The sequence below is a fragment of the Chiloscyllium plagiosum genome, unplaced genomic scaffold (genome assembly GCF_037043375.1).
Source record: "Chiloscyllium plagiosum isolate Xiang-an unplaced genomic scaffold, Cpla_swu_hap1 HiC_scaffold_42, whole genome shotgun sequence".
Lineage (NCBI taxonomy): Eukaryota > Metazoa > Chordata > Chondrichthyes > Orectolobiformes > Hemiscylliidae > Chiloscyllium > Chiloscyllium plagiosum.
Window position 1 is genome coordinate 66,336,461 of NW_028270180.1, and position 21,017 is coordinate 66,357,477.

The window sequence follows — 21,017 nt, forward strand, 5'->3', positions numbered from 1 at the left end:
CACACATTGGGAAGAATAGCAGTGTCCCTGAGAGGGACAGATCACTCACACAATGGGAAGGATGGCAGGATCCCTGATAGGGGACAGTTCACCCAAAGATTGGGAAGGATGGCAGGGTCCCTGAGAGGGGGACAGAACACCCACACAACGGGAAGGATGGTAGAGTCACTGAGGGGGGCTGATTAACCCAAACATTGCAGAGGATGGCAGGGTCCATGAGAGGGGGCACATCACCCACACATTGGGGAGGAGAGCAGTGTCCATGAGAGGGGGCAGATCACCCACATATTCGGAAGGATGGCAGTGTCCCTGAGAGAGGGCAGATCACCCACACATTGGGAAGGTTGGCAGGGTCACTGAGAGGGGGACAGATCACTCACATATTCGGAAGGATGGCAGTATCCCTGAGAGAAGGCAGATCACCCACACATTGGGAAGATTGGCAGGTTACCTGAGAGGGTACAGATCACCCACACTTTGGGAAAGATGGCAGTGCGCCTGAGAGCGGGCAGCTTACCCACACATTGGGAACGATGGCAGGGTCCATGAGAGGGACAGATCATCCACACATTAGGAAGTTTGGCAGTATCTCTGAGAGAGGCAGATCAGCCATACATTGGTAAGGTTGGCAGGTTCCCTGAGAGGGGGCAGATCACCCACATTGGGAAGGATGGCAGGGTCCATGAGAGGGAGCAGATCACCCACACATTGTGAAGGATGACGGTGTCCCTGAGTGGAGACAGATCACCCACACATTGGGACGGTTGGCAGGGTCCATGGAAGGGGTCCAATCATCCACACAATGGGAAGGATGGCAGGGTCACTGAGAAGGGGGCAGATCACCCATACATTGGGAAGGATGGCAGTGCCCCTGAGAGGAGGCAGATCACCCACACATTGGGAAGGATGGCAGAGTCCCTGAGAGGGTGTAGATCACCCACACTTTGGGAAAGACGGCAGTGTACCTGAGAGCGGGCAGCTTACCCACACATTGGGAACGATGGCAGGGTCCGTGAGAGGGACAGATCATCTACACAATTGGAAAGGTTGGCAGTATCTCTGAGAGAGGCAGATCAGCCACACAATTGGAAGGATGCCTGTGTCCCTGAGAGGGGACAGGTCACCCATATATTTGGAAGAATGGCAGTTTACCTGAGAGGGGGCAGATCACCCACACATTGGAAAGGATGGCAGGGTCACTGAGAGAAGGGCAGCTCACCGACATATTGGGAAGGATGCAGAGTCACTGAGAGAGGGACAGATCACCAACACATTGGGAATGATGGCAGGGTCCCTGAGAGAGGGCAGATCACCCAAACAATGAGAAGGATGGCAGTGTCACTAAGAGGGGGACAGATCACCCATACATTGGAATGGATAACAGGGTCACTGAGAGAGGGACAGATCACCCTCACAATGGGAAGGATGGCAGGGTCACTGAGAGAGGGACAGATCACTCACATATTGGGAAGGATGGCAGGGTCACTGAGAGAGGGACAGATCACCCACATATTGGGAAGGATGGCAGGGTGCCTGAGGAGGGCAGATCACCTGCACATTGAGAAGGATGGCGGGGCCCCTGAGAGTGACATATCATCCACACATTGGGAAGGATGGCAGGGTCCCTGAGAGAGGGACAGATCACCCTCACAATGGGAAGGATGGCAGGGTCACTGAGAGGGGGCAGATCACCAACATATTGGGAATGCTGGCATGGTCCCTGAGAGAGGGCAGATCACCCACACATTGGGAAGGATGGCAGGTTCCCTGAGAGAGGGCAGATCACCGACACAATGGGAAGGATGGCAGGGTCCTTGAAAGGGGGCAAATCAGCTACACATTGCGAAGAATGGCAGTTTCTCTGACAGGGGGCAGATCACCCACACTTTGGGAAGGATGGCCCTGTCTCTGAGAGGGGACAGATCACCCACACATTGGAAAGGATGGCAGGGCCCCTGAGAGGGAGCAGATCACCCACACATTGGGAAGAATGGCAGGGCCCCTGAGAGGGACCGATCACGCACATTGGGAAGGTTGGCCGTGTCCCTGAGGGGGACCGATCACCCACACATTGGGAAGAATGGCAGGGCACCTGAGAGGGGGCAGATCCCTCGCAAATTGGGAAGGATGGCAGTGTCCCTGAGAGGAACAGATCAACCACATTGGCGAATTGGAGAGTTGAAGGGAGTTTTGACAGAGCTTATGGGCTGATGATCGGTGTAGATAATGTAGATGAAAATGGATTATTCCTATCAACTGAAGGAAATGGACGATTAGATACAAACGTTAAGATTTTGGACTGATTGACAGGGTGGATTTGATGAAGTGGTTACGCGGAAGGGATTCTATACCCATTGTATCTTAATGATAGATAGTGGAGCTGAGCATCGTGAAGCGCTGTATTTAATCTCCAGTTTCCGTCAAACCATGGGTTTGAATTATCCCAGTACCAGAACCACAAGTGATGTACCTCACGTAGTCACATCGATGGGCCTGGGTAATTTCCAGTTTGTGATTGTTCCTTTTCCTCTGTGTGTTTGCAGACCCCTCAAACTCTCTGACACTCTCGGTGACGAAAGCAGAAAATTGGTGACAGACTCTGAAGACAGTGAGAGCTCCAGCTGTTCACCGCCGTTCAGATCCCCACTAACCTTCCTGCTTTAGAGAAATCGGCATGCCTGGTTGGTGGCAGGCTGTGTGGCTCAAACGGGCAGCAGCGGGCTGCAAGATAAAGGTTGGTAGTTTGAGACCATCCAGGTATGGAGCTTGGGTTGTTCCAGATCAGACTATGGGAATACCACCCTACCTCCATTTAAACCGGAACATCCATGGCAAGATTGAATTGCAACCCAAACCATTGATGATTCTGTGTTTCCTGGCCCCACACGGAGTACGATAAGGACAAACACTGCTCTCTCCAGTCCCCCCACTGTCAACAAAAGGTGGCCACTGCAGCTCCCTGCACAGCCCTGGGACACAGCTTACAGAAACTCCCCCCTCATGAACGGCGCTTCCCGTGTGAAAATTTTACATTTAATACGGTTACGGCTGCAATCCAACCCCTGTCCCCAAGACAGCTTCTAAGCTGCAGAACAGTGTTACGACGTTGAAGGTGTGCCCTCCACCTTTAACTGAGAGTGAATGCTGTTCAGAACTGACAGCTGACAAATATCTGTGATGACCAGCTAGCAGTCTCAGCTTGCCCTGGAAAATTGGAAAGATGTAACATTTGGCTGTGAAACAAATCTGAGTTGGTTTCTAATTAGGAAACAATTCCTATTTTACAAATCAGTTTAAATTATGTCTCAGAATACTAAAATCCAATCGCGCTTCAATTTAGTGTTTAGCAACACTGCAGAACCGAGGACTTCCAGAATGTTGCCTCCACTGATCATTCTCCATGAAACATGCCCAGGTCCTCAGCTGAGGAATTTTGCGGAGAACCTTAGCTCCTTGGCTTTGAACCGGGCCGTCTGCCCAAGGAAAGTAAATGTGGTACTGCTTTTCGTGGAAGGATCAGAGCACGGGAACTCAACTCTGAAATAGAATGGTCATCAGTGTTGTACACATCTGTGCATATTCAGAACCAGGTTGGAGAAAACCGTAACAATGTTTCACCCAGTAATGAAACAGGATTGCATTATTTTTCACCACTCGAGCATGTATGAGCAAGAAAATTCAAAGTCACGTTTGCTGATATGAACAGCACGTTAGAAAGCTCTGCTCATGTCAGTCTGAAAGGCTGCCATCGGGAATAAGGCTACTCGTGCCGGATTTTGACGCGGGGCGTTTATGTGTTTGAGGTGACCCCAACACCCACCACAAGACAGAAAGCATCCCCGCAAGTAGCTGCTCTTCAGAGTCGTCCAGTGTTAAAATTTACAGCCGTTCAACGCTTCATCTTTATGTTTCCAGGAGCTGGTTGTTCTCCAGCGTAACTGGCATCATTGAAATATTAAGAAAATCACGTGAAATTGCTCACAAAGTATCATTGTCAGGGGCGCACAGTTTGGAATGTAGGGCTAGTCTGAAAATGCTGGGACAACTTTCCTTTCATCGTCAGGCATGACCTTAAGGAAGGTTTGTCAACGGAATACTTAAGTTTTTGCTTTCGGCAATATATGGTGAGTTGAAAACTGGAGAGCATAGGTTTAAGGTGAAATAGGTAAAATATAAAAAGGATTTGAGGCACCTTTCCCACACAGAAGGCTGTGCGTGTAAGGAATCAGCTACCAGAGGAAGTGGTGGAGGCTAGTACACTCAGAAGATTTCAAAGGCAATTGGATGAATTTCTGGATAGGAAGGGTTTAGTGGGATAGGGGCTAAATGCTGAGAAATTGTTTAAAATGCAATTTCAGAGATTTCGAAGCATTAATGCTCGGGGACAATCCGAGGACAATCAGCCATAAACGACTCCCAGATCCTTCAGCAGAGCAATTCCATATTATGCTCCCAACATATATTGGAATCTAAGTGCACTGTCACCTCCCGAAAAACTCTGAAATGAGGGAAAACAAAGAACCGAATATGAATGAGCCATGAAAAGTGAATATTCCCAAACACAGTCTCGATTAGATGAGTTAGCCCATCCGATCAACAATGCGGCAGTGCCTGCTGCCCACGTCTCCAGGACAGAAGTGAAGGAAATGAGAGAAATGTAAGACCATATGACATCACAACTAACCGGAATTATTTTCCCATTCGCCAGAACACCAAATAACGAGAAGTAAAGTTACTGCAGGACTTTGTTTCACACCAGCGATGTAATATCAATCTCCGTTCGGTTTCAGCAAAAACAGTGAACAACACAACTTGGCCGGAATATGAAGCAGGAGTGGAACCGTATGAGGCCCGGGCTTTTCGTGTAGCCTCTCTGTAGCCTCTCTGTCGCCTCTCTGTCGATTCCTCCGTTTCAGTTCCAACATGGCTCAGATCTCGGGACGAACCTTAATAATAGCGACGCTATGAAAGCACAAGTCCAAAGGTTCCTCTGAGAGTGTTATTTCTTTCATTGCTGTTGCTGATTGAATGAGTCACTAACGTGCGAACTGCTCCAAAATATGATACAGGACCTCTGGTGCCAATTCTCGCACGGTGAATAACGACAGACAGCTTCCAAATGAGATCTTTCAGAGACGACCTTGGGGTATATTTGACAGGCAGACAAGTTCAGGAATTCGTGGTGCGCTGTGACACCAGAGCATCAGCTTCTTCCCAGTCTTTGAACTGAGCCGCCTGCTCAAGGAATGCAAATGCGGTACTGCTTTTCGTGGAACGATCAGAAAGCGGTAACTACACTCTCAAACAGAATGGCATATGATCAGAACCAGGTTGGAGAAAAACTTTACAATGCTCTGCACAGTCATGAAATGGAATTGCATTACATTTCACTGCGAGAGCAGATTTGTTCCAGCAGATTCGAAGGCCGGTTTGCAGATGGGAAAGCATGCAAGAAAGCTCAGCTCTTGTCCATGTAAAAGGCTGCAGTTGAAGAACAAAGCAGTTTCTGCCCAGTTTCAAACTGGGGACCTTTTGTGTGTTAGGCGGACGCGATGACCACTACACGACAGAAACAACAACAGCCGGCCGTGCTGCGGCTCAGTGGCGTCCAGCACTGAAAGCTGAATCCGTTCTCCGTTTTACCTTTCTGTTTCCAATAGCTCGTTGTTGTCCAGCGTAATTGACATCTTGAAAACGTACAAAAAAGACACGTTAAAGTGATGACAAAATATAGGCAAAGATGTCGTCAATGTTTGTACCGTAGGGCGAGGTGGAATAGGCTGGGACGACTTTCCCTTCAGCGTAACAGCTGCGACATGACCTTATGGAAGGGTGGTAAACTGAGTATTTATGTGTTTTACCCAAGTTTGTGTGAGTTGAAAACTCGACAGCATAGCTTTAAGGTGAGTGGCTGAAAGTGACAAAGGACCTGAGGCACATTTCTCACAAAGAAGATTGTGCGTGTTTGGAAAGATCTACCAGAGGAAGTGGAGGAGGCTATTACACTCAGAAAATTGCAAAGGTAATCTGGTGAGTTTCTGGATAGCGTGCGTTTAAAGGGATTGGGGCCAAATGCTGGGGAACGCGACTTGTTTAATTTTGGCTGTGGGGTGAGCATGGACGAGGTCCACCGAAGTATCTTTTTCCACGGTGTACCCCAATAACGTCATGTTGCTTCCACCAGCTTTAAAGGATTTCTTTTTAGCGGAGTTTGCCATCGCAGTCTGTGGCACAATCATTTAGTCTGTTCGACGGGAAAGGTAGTATTGTGAAACACTGCAGAAACGAACGACTTCCTTACTTTAGCTCCGACTGACCATACTCTGTGATATTTTCCCAGATCCTCAGCTGAGGATTTTTGCTGCTGGAAGTTACCTCAGAAACCCTGTTAAATCGAAATGTATTGAGCGAATCGCAAAACAGAAAGCATTTAACACGGAACAGAAACAAAACTGGCATACCTCATGCATTTTCAGACACAGAGATGCATGAATGCTAAATGTGAGACAGTCCGGGGGCATGAGTTATAAAGTATTCTCACATCTTCCAACAGGGCAATTCGAAACTACTCTTTCAAACATTTTGGAGCCTGAGTGCACCTCCACCTCCCAGACAATGCTGAAAAGAGAGAAAGAAAGAGCATCATAAGAATTGGCCATAACAAGTGAATTTCACCAATCACAGTCTCGATTAAATTACCTTCCCCTTCCGATGTTTCCAGGACGGAACTGAAGGAATTGGGAGAAATTCAACAATATATGACATCGAAATTCATTGGAGCGATTTTCCCATTGGCCAGAAAATCAAATAACGACGAGTCGAGTCACCGTAAGACTTTGTTTCACAACAGCGATGAAGTAACTGTCTCCATTCGTTTCCAGTAAAAATTCAAAATGCCTGGAACATAAAGCAACAGTAGAGGTGCTGGCGATTTTTCAAACGGGAGGCGAACACGATCATGACAGCACAGATACTCCCCCACACGACAGTTAATTCCCCGGGAAGCAAAGCCATTTTTATTCTGTTTAAACATCAAAACAGCTGGGATCCTCATCGTATTTTTAGAAGCTCCGTCGTTGGAGCTTGTCAGCAGAAATGGCAGCGGTGGGATTCGAACCCACGCCCTTGTCGAGATTGGAAACTTCAAAATTTGGGACAAGATTTGTAGCACGGGTGCTCGTTGTTGTAGTTTTATTTGCCGTGCTGGAAATTTGCGTTGCAAACGTTTCGTCCCCTGTCCAGGTGACATCCTCAGTGCTCGGCAGCCTCCTGTGAAGCGCTTCTGTGGTGTTTCCGCCGGTGTTTATAGTGGTCTGTCCCTGCCGCTTCCGGTTGTCAGTTTCAGCTGTCCGCTGTAGTGGCCGGTATATTGGGTCCAGGTCGATGTGCTTGTTGATAGAGTTTGTGGATGAGTGCCATGCTACGAGGAATTTCCTGGCTGTTCTCTGTTTGGCTTGCCCTATAATTGTAGTGTTGTCCCAGTCGAATTCATGTTGCTTGTCGTCTGCGTGTGTGGCTACTAGGGATAGTTGGTCGTGTCGTTTCGTGGCTAGTTGATGTTCATGGATGCGGATCGCTAGCTGTCTTCCCATTTGTCCTATGTAGTGTTTTGTGCGGTCCTTGCATGGGATTTTGTACACTACATCAGTTTTGCTCATGCTAGGTATCGGGTCCTTCGTTCTGGTGAGTTGTTGTCTGAGAGTGGCTGTTGGTTTGTGTGCAGTTATAAGTCGTAATGGGAGTAGTAGTGTGGCTGTCAGTTCGGAAATGCTCCTGATGTATGCTAGTATGGCTAGTCCTTTGGGTTGCGCATGTCCTCGTTCCGTTGTCTTTCTCTTAGGTATCCGTTGATGAAATTGCGGGGGTATCCGTTTTTGGTGAATACATTGTAGAGGTGTTCTTCTTCCTCTTTTTGCAGTTCTGGTGTGCTGCAGTGTGTTGTGGCCCTTTTGAATAGTGTCTTGATGCAACTTCGTTTGTGTGTGTTGGGGCGGTTGCTTTCATAATTCAGGACTTGGTCAATGTGTGTGGCTTTCCTGTATACCTTTGTGGTGAAATCTCCGTTCGGTGTTCTCTGTACCATCTCGTCTAGGAATGGGAGTTGGTTACCTTACCAGGTACAACAATCAATTCAGAAAGCAAATGGAATTTTGACCTTCATTGCTGAAGGGATTGTGTTCAAAAGCAGAGTTTATGTTCCAGCTATATTGGATGCTGTTAAGGCCACACCTGGAGTACTGCATGCAGTTTCTGTCTCAAGGATGTACTGGCACTAGAGGAGGTGCAGAGGAGGTTAACTAGATTGATTCCAGAGTTGAGGGGGTTGGTTTAACAGAGACTGAGTAGATTGAGATTATATTGATTGGGATTCAGAAGAATGGGAAACATATAAACTAATGAATGGAATGGATAACATAGAAGTAGAGAGAATGTTTCCACTGGCTGGTGAAGCCAGGACAAGAGGGCATCACCTCAAGATTAGAGGCAGCAAATTTAAGACTGAATTAAGAAGAAACTTCTTAACCTCTATGGAATTCATTGCCCAGGGAAGTAGTTGATGCTAGTTCAGTAAACATTTTTAAAGCTAAGATAACTCTTTTAAAAATAACTAAATAATTAATTGATTAAGGGATATGATGAGAACGTTGGTAAATGGTTCTGCGCCCACAAAATGATCAGCCATGATCTTAATGAATGGCAGGACGGCCTTATCGTGTTCCTAGTTCTTTTGTTGTTATATTTTGCATTCCTCCCTCACTCTTGACTTTCAGGTGCTGGTGTTGGATTAGAATGGACAAAATTAAAATTCACAGAACTGGGACATTTGTGGACTGTGATCTCAAAGGAAGCGCGCAAACACAATTCTGACAGATTAGTCCTCAAAGATGAGAAGCAAGTTTGAGACAAGGGCGGTGGGATGACACCTTGCACTGAGCTTATTTGCATTTCTTATTTACAGTCGTGTTTTGCAAAGTATAAAGAACCAGTTTGTTTTCAGTGGTTGGAGAATTTTATCCTCGTTGATCACAGTTACTGCCTTTCGCTCCCCAAGTTAAATCATAGGATCTATAACAAAATAATAAACTGTAGGTGCTGGCGATCTGAACCCCAGAAACAAAGTGCTGGAGAAACTCAGCAGTTCTGAGGGCATCGGTGAAGAGAAAATAATGTTACATTATTGACTCTTTGTCTGAATGGAGAAAAGGTCACTGGACGTGAAACTTACAATGTTTAATTCCCCTTAGAGATGCTGCAGGACCTGCGGTTCTCCAGCACTGTGCTTTCTATAGTGAACTTTATTTACAAAACAGATCGGAAAAATACTAATCTCCAAAAGTGAAAGGTTCATTGCAAACATGAGCATTGTTTCCACACTTGAGTTACACAAGCACGTCTCAGTTTAAAAACAAGATTTTACTCAAAGTGACATTCTGTCTCAAAATTAGCCAAGTTACACCAGTAATAAAGCTAATCCACCTAATGAGGCACTTCCGCACAACATCCTGCAGTGTTGCACACAGCCACCTTTACCAAGGAATGATCACATGTCACAAAATTGAAGGCCAAGAGCATGTCTCTTTAAAGGAGCTGAAGTCAAACTCTCAATTTTTGGAAGGATTTTTATTAAACCTCATTGAACATTTACATCTCAGAGCAAAATCTTTGCTTTTTTAAACAAAGTGTGTGGGAAACATCCCACATTTTCCTAAAGGTTCATTTAGGCCTGATACATAGAGCCAAAGGTCAAGCAAACATCACACTTTCCTATCACCCCTACAAAGGGCTGACACCACATTTCTTCAGGATTTAAAGTATTTTCTAAATTGTTTGTAACATCATTTGTCACGTTAAAGAACTGGACAATAAATATCATTGTATACAATAAGAGTGAAGCCTGTGACAGCAGGTTTAGCTTTGGAGGGCAGTGTGTGCGCATTCTAAATTCTGGGAGCACTTTGAGAGACTGCTCCCAGATGGTGACAGTGAGCATATCTGGATTGCACTTTTTAGATTTGGGAATCCTTTAGAGACAATCTGTGGTTTCAATAGTACTTGGCTTGCGTTGTACAGTAAGCAATTCATAAAGTTACTTATGTATTGTTGTTGACTACCCGAATGGTATTCAAATCTACCAGCTTGCCTTCAATAGTGTAAATCCATCTATTGTAAATATTTGGAATATTCCAGATCTGCCCAGTGCTTGGCAAATTCAGGGGGGACAAAAAATCACATTGAGTAATTAGAAATTAAGAATCCAAAAGGACTTAACGACTGAAGTATTCAATTCAAATAGTTAAATGGAGTGCTCACATTTAAAATACCTCTTATCCATAGGAATGGATGGACTGACAGAATTGGGACCAAATTCCTAGCTGGGGCATGTGAAATGTGCTTTGATAAAGTCACCTGCATTTACCAACAATAATTTTGCAAGCTCGGAAATGTAAGAAACAATACAAGGTTCATTACTGCTCCAGTCAGGTCTCAAGCTCTGTGAAAAAATAACAATATTCAGGTTTATTGCATACACTCTGAAATAGGAGTTTCTTCTACAGATCTTGCAAGTTTCCCCAATGAGCACAGTCCATCCAAATGATGTTGCTAACTTTGGCCAACTCATTTCTTTCCTAGCCTCTATAGCCTGAAGATTGACCAGAAGCAATGACTCCATTACTGACGAGGTGTTTTTCCTTCAGAATTGATTTCCATATATTCAGTGCCCAGAAAAGCTAAAAAGCTTGTTATCTTTTATAGAGCAATGATTCAGTGGGAGTAAAACAGTGGGAAGGGATTGAACGTTTTCTTGCTTAACAATCGAGCTGCCTAAATTTTAAAAATGAGCACTTCTTAATAGTTCACTAGATCCTAATGAAATATTTTCTGCGTAACAAATCACATGATACATATGTATTCAGATAATAAAACAAGTTTGTTCATTGAAGAACTCAGAGGAAAAAGTCATGAAATAATGTGAGTTTGATATACCTCAATCATCATTCCAAGTGCTGTCTGCATAAATTCTCCTTTTTCTCCTCGAAGTATTTAACTTCTTGAATAATTGAGGGAATAAAGTCACAGATGTACAACACAAAATCAGACTCTTCAGTCCGACTTGCCCATGCTTACCTGATATCAAAAATTAATCTAATCCCATTTGCCAGAATTTGTTCCATATCAACCTTAAACCCTTTCTACTGATTATCAGTTTATTTTACTTTTTCAGCACTTGAAATACTGACATTTTTGTTCTCCCAACATTGCTTAAAGATGTCAAAAGTTCATTCATCGAAGTTAATTTTGTAATCTTTCACAAAGAAACATGTGAGAACAACATATAGCTGAGTGCAAAACAAAATACTGCAGCTGCGCGATATCTGGGAACACTCTAAAGGTGAGGCACTGATACTGCACAAGTTTGTCAGCACGGTTTCAATTACTGACAATAATTTACTAATGTCTTAGCCTTCACATCGTTAAGGTAAATGTGAGATATCTGAATTTCATGAATTGGTTCCTATTGCACTTTGATCAACAAAAGTTATTCTTGGTTTAATCTACACAAAGGAGAAAGTGATGATCAAAGAACCTGGACATCAGAGCCGAAAAGTGTCATGCAGGAAAAACACAGCAAGTCAGGCAGCATCCGAGAAGCAGGAGAGTTGATGTTTCGGGCATAAGCCCTTCATCAGGAATTATAGGCTTCAGAAAAATAACTGGCATAGACTTATGACAATACATATGTAGAAGGGTCAAAGCACGTTACTATCAGATTAGAGACTAATTTCAGATTTGATACCATTCAGTGCAACATTTCAGTATGATATTTACATATGTACCTAAAAGAGAAGTTGTCGAAAATTACAACCTCTAGAATGATTCTACGATTAAATCTGGAAATAAAGCTGGTGAACAAGAATGGCAAAGTGAAGTCCCATCAGTATCGCCTTGGGCAGTGTCAAATAAGAATTTGAGAGCAGAGTTGCCACTTTGGTGTAACCTGCAGTCTGGCCAAATTGCAGCAAACATCTGTTCAATGTTATCTGCAAACTATTTAATGCAAAATCCTCCTTGCCCAATAATGAGGCAGCAATTTGGGAAGTCATTTTTAAAATACATTATTTTCAAAGTTCCCCACAATTAAGAGTGATCACTTGGTGCTGTCTGCATAACACAGTAGAAAAGGAATTAACAAAAAAAAAACATTATAACCCAAATTCAGAGTCACTAATTTATTGATATTGTATGGGTCCAGCATTGATAAGTAATCGATATTTAAAAATAAATCCAGATAAATTTACTTACTACATTGGAGTACAGTCAAGTTTCTTACTGAACAGTGACTGGATTGGACAGAGTCCGCATGGATTTAAGAGAGGGGAAATCATACTTAGCAAAGCTACTGAAAGAATCTACAGAGTCAAATATTAAAGTAAGAAATTGCAGGACATTTAGAAAAGATTAGCATTAAACATGGTAGACTGGGTTTTGTGAAAGAGAAACTATATTTGACAAATTTGCGACAGTTCATTGAGGAGATAACAAGCAGGGCTGATAAAGGGCAATCCAATGATGTTCTGTATTTGGATTTTAAAAATGCAAATGATAAGGTGCTACATAACAGTTAATTGCACAATTTAGGAGCTCATGATATCGGCGTAATGTATTAGCATGGATTGAGGATTGGTTAACCACACTGGCTGTTGCTGAGTCCTCATTTGCAATTCTGTATATAATGTTCGCTCCCATATTTAATAAAGGATAAACCAACATCAGAGACCATTCAAAAAAGATTCACTTACGTGCTTCGAGGACGAAAGGGTTGACCTATCAAAAATAGATAAGCAGGGGTGATATAATGGAAACAAGATTCTGAGGAGGTTGACAGGGTTGATGTTGACTAGATCTTCTAGCACCAGTGAAGTCTGAAACCAGGGGATATTACATAAGGGAACATTCATTTTATAAAAAGTAAAGATTTTTTTCTCTCATTGAACGGCAAGAATTTTCTCACCCAAACAATTGTGAAAGTTAAATGTGGGAGGGGAATGGTTGGGTTACTCTTCAGAGGGTTGTTCTGGCTTGTTGGGCTGAAGAACCTGTTTCTACACTGTAGGGAATCTATGATTCTATCTCAAATTATTTTGAAAGAGGGCAGATATATTTTTGAAATATTGAGCAGTTGAGGGCTATGCGGATCAAGCATAAAAGAGGTGTTGAGGTCTGGGTTGGCCCAGCCATGATCTGATAGAATGGGGGAACAAGCTGAAGGGAATGAATGCCCTACTCCTGCTCCGATTCCTTGAGGCTCCGTTTCATGTTTTTTTTATTCCAAAGAAGACCGTGATACAATGTGCTAAACATTTCAGATGTTGTGAAAATGGGGTCTTTATGTACTGATTCAGATGGCGTTGATTCATCAATCATAGCTATACAGTCATGAGTAGGAAGGCAATTCCCTCCATGAATAAAGGAAGTCTACTGCAGAGCTCACACAAAGGGAATTCTTACCCTCAGTAAACTCTCCCATCACATAACCCAACATATCAGCTAAAGCAGGACACACTGCGCATGCTGTAGCCGACAAAGTGACCCGCGGGTGATTGATGTCAGCACCGGACCAATCAAAGGACGGTGGGCGGAGCTGGATGACCTAGCGGGATGAGCGGAGAGGTTTTCAAACAAATTATGCACGTCGGAAAACACAAATGTGAACGTCCCAGTCCCGTGTTTGCAGTAAACGGGGAATTGCCTCAGCGCGGCTGCAGGCCTGAGTGAGCGCCGCCATCTTTATTCGGGACAACGATTCACTGGACACGTGCGGAGCCGCCATCTTTGTAGGGGGCAAGATGCAGCCAGGCGCGTGTGCAGCCTTTCTTTCGTCGAGAGTCTTTGGGATCACAGCAGCCAATACTGCTCTGATTCACCTCTGGGTTCCCTCATGACCACTTTGTCAATATCTGGCTTCCTTAGCTATATTTTTGGTCTGTTTGCTACTATATTATTACTTTTTTAGACCATTTGTAAATGAGTTTTTCACTGCAGACCAGCCGCTGACCACGTGCTGCTCTATTATCAGATTATTTTTTTCTTGAAGATTTTTGACAGTCAAGAACTTTTTTTTTCCAACAAGTAAGTGTATTTTCCTTCCAGTTCTGACTGTCAAATTCTGCACCATTTTCATTCCCTGTAATCGATTTTGCACTCCCTGAAACATCAACTGTGTTTCTCTTTCCACAGATTCAAGTGATTAATGCCAAAGCCCTGTTGCTTGTGGAGAGGGTGATGTTTGACTTTCTTGTACAGCTGCAGTTTGTGTGGTGAAGGTTCTCCTACAATGTGGTTGGGTAAGTGGCATTATAGGTTATTCATTCAGCAACAGTGATGATTTGAAAATAATGTCCAAATCAGCAACAGTTTGTATTTTTGTTATCATACTTATAATTTCACAAAAGTACTACTGAGAACTTTAGGACAGAGATGGAGATATTAGGTCAGGTGACCAAAAGCATTGCCAAAAAGCAGGTTTTGAGGGATGTCTTAAAGGTGGAAAGCAGACCTTTGAGTTTCAGACCATGCTGCTTCAGCAACAGTAGAAACAGCCACACAGGTGAAGTAATGAATTAACAAATGGTTGGGATTCTTGAAGAAAATGGGTTGTCGAGGTCTCAAAGTGTGTGTAGTGCAGGGGGCTAGGGATGAATTAAATCAAGTGTGAGAATTCTAAATTGAAGGATATTCGCCAGGTGCTGGCAGGTGAGACTAGATTGGGTTGGGATATCTGGTTCGGCATGGATGGGTTGGACTGAAGGGTCTGTTTCCTTACTGTACATCTCTATGTCTGTATGCTGTTGATGATAATTAGGAGCCTTTTGATGAATCAACAAGCAGAGATTTAGAGTTTCTTCAGATTATAGGGAGGTTGAATGTGGGAACCTGGCCCTGAGTGTGTTTGGAAAATGAAGTCTGGGGATAACACAAGGTGGATGAAAGTATATGAGCAGAGACAAGGATGGAATCAGCTAGGAATAGTGGTCTTGGAGTGGGACTGAGTTATCACACTCACCTCACCTCTGGGATTCAGCTGGTTGCCAGATTGTGAATCAGGGCAGTAACACAATCGGAAGCTGAGTGGCCCTGGTGGTGCCTAAAATGAGTGGCGCTCAGCTGGCTGTTGCTGAGCAGTTGATGCTTAGTAGCCCTGTTGATGACATCTTCCATTACTTGACTGCTGATCAAGTGGGGACTGATGGATGGAAATTGCCTGGGTTGGATGCCCTGTGCTTTTGTGTTGAACATCCCTGGGCAATGTTCCACATTGTCGGTAGATGCCAGTGCTGGAGCGGTACGAGGCTCGGTGGGTGGCAAGTTCTGGAGCACAAGCCATCAGTATTATTGCCAGAATATTGGCAGGGCCCGTAGCCTTTGCACTACTTAACCTTTATAACATTTCTTGATGTTATACAAACTGAATCGAACTGACTTAAAACTCACATCTGTGATGTTAGAAACTACTGGAGAAGGCTAAGATAGATCATCCCACTTTGCACTTCTGGCTGCAGGTTGCTGCAAATGCTGTCATCTTATCTGTTGCATGGATGTGTGAGGCCCCTCCTTTAATAAGGGTGGGGATTTCTGTGATGCTTCCTCCAGTGAGTTGTTTAATTGTCCATCGCCGTTCACAACTCGGTGTGGCAGAACTGCAGAGCTCCTATCTGTTCCATTGAATGTAGGATCACTTAGCTCTGTTGCTTGCTGCTGATGCTGTTTGAAATGCAGATGGTCCTGTTTGATAGCTTCACCAGGTTGGCACTTCATTTTTAGGACTGCCTGGTGCTGCTCATGGCATGCCCTCCTTTACTGTCCATTGTGATGGGTGAGAGCAGGATTTACAAACCCATGAGATTACAGATTGTGCTGGAGAACAGTTCGACTGCTGTTGATGTCCCACAGTGCCTCAGAGATACCCAGTTTGAGATCCTACATCTCTTCCAAATCTGTCCCGTTTAGGACTGTGATAGTGCCACTCAACACAATGGAGGTTTTTCTCAACTTTAAGGCAAGACTTTGTCTCCAAAAGGAATGTGTGATGGTCACTGTTAACGATACTGTCATGGACAGATTTATCTGCAGCTGGTCAATTCATAACAATGAGATCAAGTATGTTTTACACTCTTGTTAGTTCCCTCACCACCCGTTGCAGACTCAGTTGAGCAGCTATATCCTTTAGGACCTGACCAGCTCAGTCAGGAATTCTGTTGCAGAACTAGTCTCGATTGTGGACATTGAAATCCTGTACCCAGAGTACGTTTGACACCATTTTACTTCCTCAGTGCTTCCTTCAAATGTTGTTCAACATGAAGGAGAACTGATCCATCAGCTGTGGGATCAACAGGAGCCATGAGACTTTCTGGTCTCCAGTGCCAAATGCTGCGTACTCCCAGGGCAAATCCTCCCTGTCTGTGCCACCACCTCTGCCTGGTCTGTTCTGCCAGTGGGACAGGACATATCCAGAGATTTCAGGAGAAAGTGAAGACTGCAGATGCTGGAGATCAGAGTCAAGAGTCTGCTGCTGAAAAAACACAGCAGGTCAGGCTGATGAAGGGCTTAGTCTCGAAACGTCGATTCTCCTGTTCCTCGGATGCTGCCTGACTGTTGTGCTTTTCCAGCACCACACTCTCGATATCTAGGGATAGTGATGGTGGTGTCTGGTCATTGTTTGTAAGGGATGATTCCATGAGTATGAGTATGTCAGGCTGTTCCTTGACTAGTCTGTCAGACAGCTCTCCACATTTTGGCACCAAAAACCATATGTTAGTGAGGAGGACGTTGCACCATCGAGAGGGCTGATTCTGTGGTTGTAATTTATGGTGCTTTGTTAGGTGCCAACTGGTCCATCCAGTTTCATTCCTTTATTGAAACTTTGCAGTGATTAGTACACTTGTAGCTGGCTGGGTCACTGTCAGGTTGGCAAGATTTTTTTGCCTATTGACAATGGTTTCATGGAGATCAGGAGATTCCTAATACGTTGTTATTTTTCTTGAATTCAGATTCCACCATCTGCCAAGACGGGATTAGAACCTGGACTTGAGTCGTTTGTTTTAATATTCTGGATAAAAGCTAAATACATCATGTTTGTTCACTCATTTTAAATATCAAAATATCACTAACCATGGTTTTGTTTCTGTGTAAAACACTTTTCATCATACTGTCTCCTCCATAGAACATTACAGCACAGAACAGGCCCTTCGGCCCACGATGTTGTGCCAAACATTTGTCCTAGCTTAAGCACCCATCCATGTACCTATCCAATTGCTGCTTAAAGGTCACCAATGATTCTGACTCTACCACTCCCACAGGCAGCGCATTCCATGCCCCCACCATCCTCCCTTCCAACAACGAGTGAGGAGCACATGGAGTTTTTCTGTCACGAAGACTGAGATAATCCGATCTGCTGCTTCTCTCCCTCCCGCTGGCCCACTGAGCCAAACTACCTCACGTGATGTTCTTGGTTTTTGTCCTAAACCTACAAATTTCTCCAACCTCTTGTCAAGCCTTATCAGAGCTCATCTTGATCCTTTACCCTAATCTCGCTGAACTCACTTTCCAACTCTCTCTCCTCCGCTGCCGCCTCATCACTCCCCCTCGCCAATTCATAGATATTGTTCCTTGTTCTGTCTGTTGGTCTTTTTTGGTTATGTCCTTCTCTCCCATTCTGTGAAAAACTAATATTTGACCTCTCCATTGTTGGAAAATCCTGCTCCATCTCCACTCTCCCTTTACTTTCTGAATTCCTTGCATTTGGTGTCCCTCAACGATCTATCCTTGGTCTCTCCTGTATCTCACGTACATAGTGCCAGGAGGTGATATCATCCAAAAACGCTGTGTTAGGTATGACATGTACGCTGACGATACCCAGCTCTCCCTCCCCATCATCCCTCTCCATTACTCCACTGTTACTCAGTTACCAAACGGCTTACCACATTCCCACTACTCGATTAGTTGCAGTTTCCTCCAATGAAACATTGTCACGGTTAAACCCATTGCCTTACCTTTACCTTTCTGCTGAGCCCCTCCTTCCCACTGGGAACTCTCTGAGGCAGAACGACACTCTTCACAATATTGCTGTTATATCTGACTCCAAGGTGACCTTCTGATCAGACATCCACACAATCACAACAGCAGGAATTCCAATCTCTTAAAAGTTGCTTTTCTCCACCTCACCCCCACTCCATTGCTACTGAAACTGCTTACCCGCGTCTGTGTTGCCTTAACCTTGAATCCAAAACAGAACCCTTGATTCCGTGACTCAGAATCTGGTTTCAGACTCCCCTCTCAGTATTTACCCTCAGACACATCCTCTCTGTATTTATCCTGTCAAACCTCTTAAGAATCCTATCTGTCTCAATGAGATAACCTCTCTTTCTTCAAAATCCAGTGAGTCGAGTCCCAACCTTTTCAGCCTTTATTTAAAAGATAATCCATCCAAACCAGGAATCATCTAATTGAATCTTCCCTGAAATGCCTCCAATAAAGTGACACATTTCCTTATCTAAAGGGACCAAAACTGCTCTCATTACTGCAGATATGGTGGTCTCACCAGAACTTCCACACGTTACTCTCAGGTATATACTCCAAACTCTAATACTAAAAACCTTTGAAACAAAACATTCCATTCCCCTTCCTGATTCCCTGTTGTAACTGTGTGGTAGCTTTCTGTGTTTCCTGAACAATTACCTTTGGTCCCTTTGTTGTGCAGCTTTCTACAGTTTCCACCATTTAAATAGTACTTTGTTCTTTAATTATCTCCTCCAAAATGAGCAACTTCCCATTTTCTCAAGTTACACCCCATCTGGCAACTTGTTGCCCCCTTCTCCTGTGCATCTCTATCTTTTCATAATCTTCTTAGACCTTTACAGTTATGCCTTTTCTAGGAGATAACCCCCTTCCCATTCTTCCAAACATTTACTGGGAGCACTGGGCAGTGGGAAGCAGACAGAGTTGCTATCTTTTTAGATATACGCATTGGAGTTATTAAGAGGATCTTTCTCCCCATTGGTCAGGGTGGAGACAACTTGCCCATCGTTAGGCATTAGCCTTTCACACCCATGTCTTATTAATGAGGCAGAGCAGCAGCACGGAATGAAAGAAAAGAAAGTAATTCTTGTTCCCGATATCTCACTGACGCTTGGATCATTTTCTCCAACGTGTCAAAGAACTGCTCTGTTCAGTCACATGAGATCTCAAGTTGGAATGTCCCGGAAACCCACAGATTTCCCCCTGAGTTGACTGCTGATGTACTCAAGGGTAATATGTACAGTCATCCTGGGCCACGAGGAGGGGATGGTGTGGGTTTCGACCTTGAACTGAGAGTGACAGATTATATAAACTTGTATTACAGGATATTACAGGTGGACATTCAGATGGTAATCTCAGCAAATATTCTGCTAAACTCTGATTGAATTACTCAGTATATCAGGACCTGGATATTCGCATTGTGTGTGTGAGTATTGTGTTCCAGATCAATCCCATTTGCTGCTTAAAAATTCTCCTTTGAATCATCGCATTCTCCCAAACCTTCAATGTGTCATGTAATCCTTTTATGATGACCTGATGAGTGTAAGGTTTTTTATTCGAATGTGTCATATTTGTATAAGGATGTCTCAGAGAGGGAGCAGAATATTCTTAAAGAGGAGAATAACCATTTTGAGAGGAGGCTGTAGTTTATTGGTATCAATGACATAGGAATAGAAGAGTTCACATTATTGGATCATCATTGAATTTCTTGTGGGGTAGAATTGACCTCCATCAGAAGGATGACCTCCATCAGTTCAGACGTCAAACAGTCAAGGCAGACAAGGGCAAGGCATAGAATGAGCAGTTACACTGCATTTATTTCAATGCAGGAGGCCCGATAGGTCGGGCAGAGGAGCTCAGGTATGGTTTTGAACATCGCACTTGGATATTATAGCAATTACAGAGGCATGACTTAATGATGGATAGGACCAGCAGCTTAATGTTCCAGGGTATAGATGCTATAGCAAAGATAGAAAGGGGGCAACAGAGCAGGGGAAGAGGTATTTTTGATTAGGGATAACATTACAGCAAGGCTTCAAGAGGGTATTCCAGGCAGGTTATACAGGTGGAACTGAGAAATAAGAAAGGTATGATCTCCTTATTGGGTTGGTACTATTGACACCCCACCCCTACTCCCCAATAGTCAGCCGGGAGTTGAGAAGCAAATTTACTAAGCGATCACTTATCTGTAAGAATAGTATGGTTGTGTACAAGACTTGACCTTCTTTGTTATTCATTCACAGGATGAGGGTGTCACTGGCTGGGCCCAAAGGGCAGTAAAGAGTCAACCACATTGCTGTGGGTCTGGAGTCACATGTAGGCCAGACCAGGTAAGGATGGCAGATTCCTTCCCTGAAGGATATTAGCGAATCTGATGAGGGTATTTTTTCGCAATAATCAACAATGGATTCATGGTCTTTAATAGATTCTTACTTCCAAATTTTTATTGAATTCATATTCCAATGTCTGCCATGATAGGATCCAAACCCTGGGCCCCGGATTGTTATCTGGGTGTCTGGATTATCCATCTAGTGATAATCTCACGAGGCCATTTGGCAGGGTGAGTGACTGAGGTATCCGTGGGGCAGCACATCAGCACCAAAGATCCCATGGTCTCTGCGGAAGATAGAAAGGGCTGGGGAGGGAGATATATCCCTGGTGGTGGGGTCTGACTGTAGGTAGCGGACATAGCAGAGGTTAATGGCGATTAGTGGGTGGCAGGTGAGGACTGGGGGTTTATATTCTTATTGTGGTTGGAGGGGTGGGGGGAAAGTGGAGGTACAGGAAGTGGAGGATATGCGTTGGAGCGCATTGTTGATCAAGAGGAAGGGAAATGTGGTCCTTGAAAGAGGAAACCTTTCTGGGATGTCCTGGAGTGGAATTGCTTCTGCTCTGAGCAGATATGGCAGAGACGGAATAATTGGGAGCACAGGATCACGTTT

At 44.2% G+C, this 21,017-nt stretch overlaps 1 long non-coding RNA gene across 1 annotated transcript; it reads left to right on the forward strand.

The window, feature by feature from the left end:
• The first annotated feature begins 17,067 nt into the window (after positions 1 to 17,067).
• LOC122546114 (uncharacterized) lies at positions 17,068 to 20,406 on the forward strand. Its single transcript, XR_015754065.1, has 3 exons — positions 17,068 to 17,131; positions 19,400 to 19,501; positions 20,319 to 20,406. It is a non-coding gene; the product is annotated as an uncharacterized LOC122546114 (long non-coding RNA).
• Positions 20,407 to 21,017: the final 611 nt, after the last annotated feature.